The sequence below is a fragment of the Rhipicephalus microplus genome, chromosome X, assembly GCF_043290135.1.
Source record: "Rhipicephalus microplus isolate Deutch F79 chromosome X, USDA_Rmic, whole genome shotgun sequence".
Classification (NCBI taxonomy): Eukaryota; Metazoa; Arthropoda; class Arachnida; order Ixodida; family Ixodidae; genus Rhipicephalus; species Rhipicephalus microplus.
The window spans coordinates 485,875,182-485,882,979 of record NC_134710.1 but is presented as its reverse complement, the minus strand read 5'-3'; the positions used below and the strand labels follow the sequence as shown (position 1 = coordinate 485,882,979).

Here is a 7,798-nt window from a genome sequence, read left to right as displayed (position 1 = left end):
CATCAACAAGCCCAGATGGCATTCCACTTATGCTGATAAAAACATTGGGTCCGAAGTCTTAACGGACTTTGAGAGACGCAGTGAGGAGAACTATATTCGATGGTGAAGTCCCTTATGGATGGAAACTTAGCAGGATGAGCATGTTTTAGAAAGGAAAGGGGGACAAAGATTACATAAACAACTACCGTCCTATAACATTGACATCAGTGGTCTACAGGCTGGCGATGCGGATTATAAATGAATGACTGCAGGCATGGATAGAGGATGAGGGGATGCTGGTGGAACTGCAAAATGGGTTTCGGAAACACAGAAGGTTGGAACACAATCTGTTCTCACTGACGCAGTGCATCGAAAAAGCAGAAAAGGAACTCAGGCCCCTGTGGCTAGCACTTATGGATATCAAGGGAGCGTACGATAGCGTGGTTCAAGAGGACTTGTGGCGAATACTACACACACTGGGTGTGGAAGATGGAGTCACTAATCTTTTAATGTAAATCTATAAAAGCAGCAAGGTAGTTATATAGTGAGAAAAACAGGTATCCAATTTGACAGAGTGAAATGGTGACTTAGGCAGGGGTGTCCACTGTCACCTTTGTTATTCATGATTTACAAACAAGGATTAGAGGCCAAATTAGAGGGAAGTGGACTTCGCTTCAACCTCTCTTTAGTCAAACAAGGGAAACTCATTGATCAGACACTACCAGCATTAATGAACGCAGATGATATAGTGCTAATGGCCGACAACAAAGAAAATTTGCAGAGATTGATGGACATCTGCGGTAATGAAGGAGATAGGTTAGATTTTAGATTCAGTAAGGAGAAATCAGCAGTCATGATTTTTAATGATAACGAAGGTAGTGAGCTTAGAATACAGGAAGTCACGCTAGAGATAACAGATAAATACAAATATCTGGGCGTATGGATAAGCAATGGGACCGAGTACCTAAAGGAACACGAAATATACGTGACGACTAAAGGTAATAGGAATGCAGCAGTGATGAAAAATAGGGCACTGTGGAATTACAATAGGTATGATGTGTTGAGAGGAATATGAAAAGGGGTCTTGGTTTCTGGGCTGACGTTCGGCAATGCGGTCTTATGCATGAGGTCAGAAGTTCAAGCAAGATTAGAAATTAAGCAACGTGGAATAGGTAGGCTTGCTTTAGTAGCTCACGGGATTACACCAACTCAAGGACTACAAGGTAATTTGGGATGGACATGATTTGAGGACAGGGAAGCTAGCAGCAAGATAAAATTTGAGAAGCGATTGAGAGAAATGGGGGAGGAGCATTGGGCTAAGAAGGTTTTCAGCTACCTGTACATGAAGAATGTCAATACAATATGGAGGAAGCGAACCAGGAAATTGACTGGTAAATACTTAGAAAACAGCAGGTGGCCAAACCAAAAAGAACTATCGGTTAAAAAGAAAGTAAAGAAAACGGAGACTGACATGTAGAAAATCGGCATGATTAAGAAGTCCGCACTAGAGATCTATCGAACTTTTAAGCAGGAAATTGCCAAGGAAAAGATCTATGATGATACTCGGGGTAGTTCTCTACTGTTTGAGGCCAGGACGGGAGTATTGCGAACCAAGACATATCGGGCCAAATACGAAGGGGTATACACAGTATGCAGTGCGTGTGGAGAGGAAGAAGAAACTGCCGAACACTTGATAATGTTCTGTAAAGGGCTTCACCCTATAGTTCAGGATGATGGCGAAGATTTTTTCAAAGCACTGGAGTTTAGGGACAGGTAGGGCAAAATAGACTTTAGGCAGGTAAAATTCACTAGAAGGAGGTTATCTGATTGGTGGCTAAAGTCAAGGCACGAGTGAAAATTAAACCCTTCACTGCAAAGTACAAATCCTCAACCTCACTATTTAAAGGAAAAAAAGGATAAATCTAGTGGTTAGTTCACTAAGTATTATGGGTAGGTTGCGTTAGACGCCGCCCGATCTAAAGGGTACAGCCACATCCATCCATCCATCCATCCATCCATCCATCCATCCATCCATCCATCCATCCATCCATCCATCCAGTTTTACCAATCCTTCAATCACTCGCATAACGATGATCTACGGTAGATCACTATACACAAATCAGATTATCTTTCTGAATATTTTGTACAACCTGCTGAAAGGAGGTCGATTGGTCTGTATAGTTTGTAGATTAATGGTGAAACAGATCATGTCGTGTGTTGGTGAAGTCAATTCGTATATCCACATGATGGGAAGTTGGGAAGTTATCAGGAGCAGAGGGAGTGCGTTAGGACAGTTTTTACGTCACTCGCATGAAGACAAAAGTTATGATCTCTAGTGAACTATACTTTATAAGAAACCACCCAAAAGCACAAAAACAGCCAAGAAACCAGACAGGACTAGAGCTGCACTAACAACTAAATATTTAATAAAGACAGCCCCCACACGCATGAACCATGAGCGCATGCGTAAATGGGCTATCTGTGCCTAGTATGTTGTACATGTAACAATACAAAGCGAAGAATTAAGCATGTCAAGGTGTGGCGAACAGCGCAATTACACAAAGCCAAAATATCAACGCCACGTGCGCCCGTTTACTAAAAACTGGGGGTTTGCATCACATATGTCACGATGCTTTTTTAATTATATTGATAGGCTTCGCAACGTTCATACTAAATGTTATTTCTGAATTCCTTTTTCATGGCACCCTAATTTGAAATCAAGGGCGCGCAGCTACAGCCTTTACAGCACAGACGTACGTGAGTTTCGAAATTTCCTTGTCATGCGGCCGTGTCTACAAACGTCAGAAGAACCGATCAGCTTCAATGACAGAATGCATGAACACCGCTTTATACTTCCTACTGGTACTGGTGGAAACTCACCACTGCACTGCAATAGCTCTACGTTCCTGATTTCAAATCAATAAGTGTCATTTTTAAAAGAATAAAAAGTAAGCTTGAACGTTAAGTATTTAAAGCCTTCAAAATAAAACAAAACATGGCAAAGCATCATGTGTAAATCATCCATAAGTTTTCCATACAGATAAACAATTCACGTTGCTACATAGTAATTGCACGGTAGCGTCGACTCTATATTGTTTCATGAAAATGTGCTGTTTGTAATACCTTAATACTCGTGCACTGCTATGTGTGCAACTGTGAAATGATTCAGATAGCATAATTTATGCACGCTTCGCTGGGTCGTGTGTGGGTGGGCTTTCTGAAATAAACATTGTGTTTGAATTTCGAAGCTTGCTCTCTGTGGTTTTTCTTCTTTGCTACCTTCATGTGTTTTGTTGGATTCCTCTTCCGAATATTATGAAGCAACTTGCACAGCAAGCAGCGTTAGTGATTTACTACTTCAAACGCCGTTTAGAAAAATCGGCATCTAGATTTAGTTAGTCGAATTTAGTCGAAGATAGAACACGGGTGAATTAAAGCGCAGATCACTCGGTTTGATTGTTTGACAAGTGCATGACAAAGCAAAGGAAACACAAGACATTACGTACTTAGTGTTTTATCAGCATGCATTCATGTTCTGTGCAGTACTTCACACAAGTTTATTATCATCCTAATCTTACCCAATGGTCGACCTTGCTGAATCTGCGAACTGGATCGATTGTTTGATAGAGCATACTTCACTGTTATGTTGATTGTCTCTTTCTCTCTTCATTAAAGGCTGTGTTCCAATTCCTTAACAGACTTTTCCTAAATATGCATGGTGCAAACAGCTGGCTCTTTATCGTTTATAAGGAACTATAAGCAACTGCTATACGCATTCAGCTTAGTTCAGTTTATTACCTTAATTTTTCCCCTTTTTTGTAAGGGCATTACATAGGGGGTTTCTACATTAACTAGCACCGATCTTCCCCTTTGAACTGTTAATCTTCCTTCATTCGTTTTCACAGTCGTATTAATTGTTATTCCAATGCCGACTTTCCACACCTTTTATTCATACTTATATTGTGTGAAAAGGAGTTCGTTGACTCGATCGTCAGCCAGAATATGTTGGTATATAGTCCTCGCCATACACCACCGTTGGCGCTGTCACCGACCTGTATTCGCTTAATTTAAGTGAGCTAGAAAGTAGCTAAAAACAACGTTAATTTTCAGTCCAATACTACTTTCCTACGTTATTAGGAGTACTTAAAAGTTTCACAGCGAAAGCTGTTATTACATCACAACTCGGGTCACGCACAGTTGTCCGCCGCCACCCGTGTCCGAAACCACATTGCACGACATTAGAAAAAAAACCTAGAATTAAAGACACAGTAAGGTTCAAACCTGGATCTGCTGGGTGCCTGCCCAGTATTCTACCACTTAGCCACACGAGTTCTTCGGACTTGTTGGTAAGCTTGCCTTAGGCAGGGTTAATGTCGGGAAAGGAATCACGTTAATACGACATAAAGCGTTTTAAAACAGTGAAAGAACAATTAACCAGTCATCGCACAATGCGAATAGCATAGCGTGTGGGTCGTGCAATGCTCGAACCCATTACAAAAATTATTCTTGTTCAGTCATTAACTGTGGCGCATACCCACTTCAGGCATAATTCCTTATCGTCGCTTCAGGCTTAATTCCTTATCGTAGTCAGCCACTGCATGAACAATTGGCAAAAACTTCCTTGCAAGTATTTAGCGGATACCATGCTTCTCAGAAAAATGACGAAAAATACCAGAACGAATGCCGGCTTACCACCCTAAAATTTTTATTAGTAATGCCGTAGTGGATATCAAGCAAGTGTGCTTGCAGCAGTTACGCAATGAGTGTTTAGAAAAGCCTCTGAAAGGCCACTCGGTAGGTGTTCAGTGGCCACTCTTCTAGCTTTCGCTGTGACTGTGCTGCGCCTTCCGCGCAGGCCTGGCGGTTTTTTTTTCTGATCCAGTTATTTAACTGTAAATGACAAACTGATTGCGATGTGTTTACTAGAGGGCAGAATTAAGAAAGGACCGGTAATTTACTGTTGACAGAATAAACTGCCAAAGATAGCCAGGTTTAGTAAAGAAAATTTGTTTAATCGGCGTGCCCAGAAAACACATTGGTGGCGGCGGGCCGATCAGCTGGCGTCGGCAGCGGTGGAGTAGCGAAAACTGTTGGCGGCTCGCGGCGACGTCTCGGCGCACACCTCTACTTGCCGCTCATCACACTTTTCTATTTTAGCCACTGTCGTGTGCCTCAACGAAGGTACAGTGGCTAAGATAGAAAAGTGTGATGAGTGGCAAGCGGCACTTACGAAGCGCACTGAAGCCTCTGAGGAGGAGCCACCGGCGGCACGCGCAGTCCTTTTTACGTTTTTGCGCGTTTCCGACTGTTTGGTCGGGAGCGTTCGTCCTTTTGTTTTAATTTTTATTACGGTGGCATCCTGACATCAATGCTTCTGTATGCACTCTAATGACGCGAAAACAAAGTCATTTCTTCATCCCAGGCTGCACTACAGGCTACAGTCAGCTAAAAAAGCTTGCCTTGTTCGGCGTTTCAGAGGACTGAGCTTTGCGCAGTGGCGGAAAGCGATGCCGCGCGCTGACAAAAGAGAGAGAGAGAATAAAACATTTATTTGCGACCGAGGAAGGAGTGTCGGTGAGTGGGCTCTAACTCGGCATCCTATTGGCACAGGCCGCTGTCGTCGCTCGTCTCACGAGGGCCTCTTGGGTCCTCGGATGCGAGCGGGACGGAGCTGCCTCAAACCATACAGTGTTTTGCTGTGCTCTGGTTTGTAGAGATGGGTCGTGTGGGCATTACCAAACAATGTGGTACAGGGTGGCTGCTTTAGTGACACAGAACCTGCACTGTGGTGCATATGTGTCAGGATGTATACTATGGATTGGACAGTTGTATGGATTGGGGTAAGACAAGGTCTGAAGGCGACGCCACGCTACCTGAGATTTTTTACTGAGCTTTGGCCCTGGGGGTGGAAGTTTCTGTCTTTCGAGTCTTTGATGTTCTAGAATATCTGTGTATGTTAGGAACGGGTCCATACACATAGCCGAGGGTGGGTGCAATATGCCGGGGTCGGAGGTTGGGAAGAAAAATTCTCAGGCCGAGGCATGGGCGAGCTCATTGCCTCCAACTCAGCAGTGGCCGGGTATCCATATCAGCTGCTTCCATTCGCCCCCTGAGCGTGAGGACGAGAGTTGTGTAAGAAGTCGATGCGCAATGGGGCCTATGTTGCCTTTACAAAAATTTCGGTAGTTTGCTTTTGAATCTGTTAGAACGGCTGTGTGCGGGCTGCACTTCGATGTGAGGTACATCTCCCGGCACTTCGAGCACACTGTGAAGGGCGAAATTGTCCGCATATAAAGGGGCAGGCCCATAGGCGTGCTTGCCGTTCAGGGAGGATAGCGGGGGGGGGCGAAGGTTCATTGCAGGGCGCCTCCTCCCAATTAAATCAATGTATGAGGCAGATTTTACGCCTCCCTTTTAGATGACTAAAAGATTGCCCCGCTGCCTAGTCGGATGGATGGATGAATGGGTGGATGGCTGTGGCTGTACGCTTTAGATCGGGCGGCGGCTAACGACGTGCACCTAGCCATAATATTTAGTGAACTAGCCACTAGATTTATCTTTTTTTTCTTGAAATAGTAAAGTTGAGGACTGGTACTTTGCAATGAAGCGTTAAATTTTCACGCAAGCTTTCACTTTAGCCCCCTATCAAATAACCTCTTGCTAGTTAAATCTACCCGCTTAAAGTCTATTTTGCCCTCCCTGTCTCCAAACCCCAGTGCTTCGAGAAAAACTGCGCCATCATCCCGAACTATAGGGTGAACTCTTTGCAGAACATTATCAAGTGTTCCGCAGTTTCTTCTTCCTCTCCACACGCACTGCATACTGAGTCTACCCCTTCATATTTGGCCCGATATGTCTTGGTTCGCAGTACTCCCGTCCTGGCCTCAAACAGTAGAAAACTACCCCGAATATTATCATAGATCTTTTCCATGGCAATTTCTTGCTTAGAAGTTCGATAGATCTCTAGTGCGGACTTCTTAATCATGCCAATTCTCTACATGTCAGTCTCCGTTTCCTTCACTTTCTTCTTAACCGATAGTTCTTTTTGGTTTGGCCACTTGCTGTTTTCTAAGTATTTACCAGTCAATTTCCTGGTTCGCTTTCTCCATTTCGTATCGACATTCTTCATGTACAAGTAGCTGAAAACCTTCCTAGCCCAGTGTTCTTCCCCCATTTCTTGCAATCGCTTCTCAAATTTTATCTTGCTGCTAGCTTCCCTGCTTTCAAATGATGTCCATCCCATATCACCTTGTGCTCCCTGATTTGGTGTATTCCTGTGAGCTCCTAAAGCAAGCCTACCTATTCCACGTTGCTTAATTTCTAATCTTGCTTGAACTTCTGATCTCATGGACAAGACCGCATTGCCGTACGTCAGAGCGGAACTATGACCCCTTTACATATTCCTCTCAACACATCATACGTATTGTAATTCCACAGTGCACTATTTTTCATCACTGCTGCATTTCTGTTACTTTGAGTCGTGACGTATAATTCGTGTTCCCTTTAGGTACTCGGTCCCATTGCTTATCCACACGCCCAGAAATTTTCATTTATCTGTTATCGCTCGCGTGACCTCCTGTATTCTAAGCTCACTACCTTTATTATAATTAAAAATCATGACTGCCCATTTTTCCTTACTGAATCTGAAATCTGACCTATCTCCCTCAATAATGCAGATGTCCATCAATTTTTGCAAATCTTTCCTGTTGTCGGCCATAAGCACTATATCACCTGCGTACATCGATGCTGGTAGTGCCTGTTCGATGAGTTTTTCTTGTTTGACGAAAGAGTGGTTGAAGCCAAGTCCACTTCCCTCTAA

At 43.6% G+C, this 7,798-nt stretch overlaps 1 pseudogene; it reads left to right on the top strand.

Annotated features, from left to right (window-relative positions):
- The first annotated feature begins 832 nt into the window (after nucleotides 1–832).
- Nucleotides 833–1,834, top strand: LOC142775539 (uncharacterized; annotated as a pseudogene).
- The last annotated feature ends 5,964 nt before the right edge of the window (nucleotides 1,835–7,798 follow it).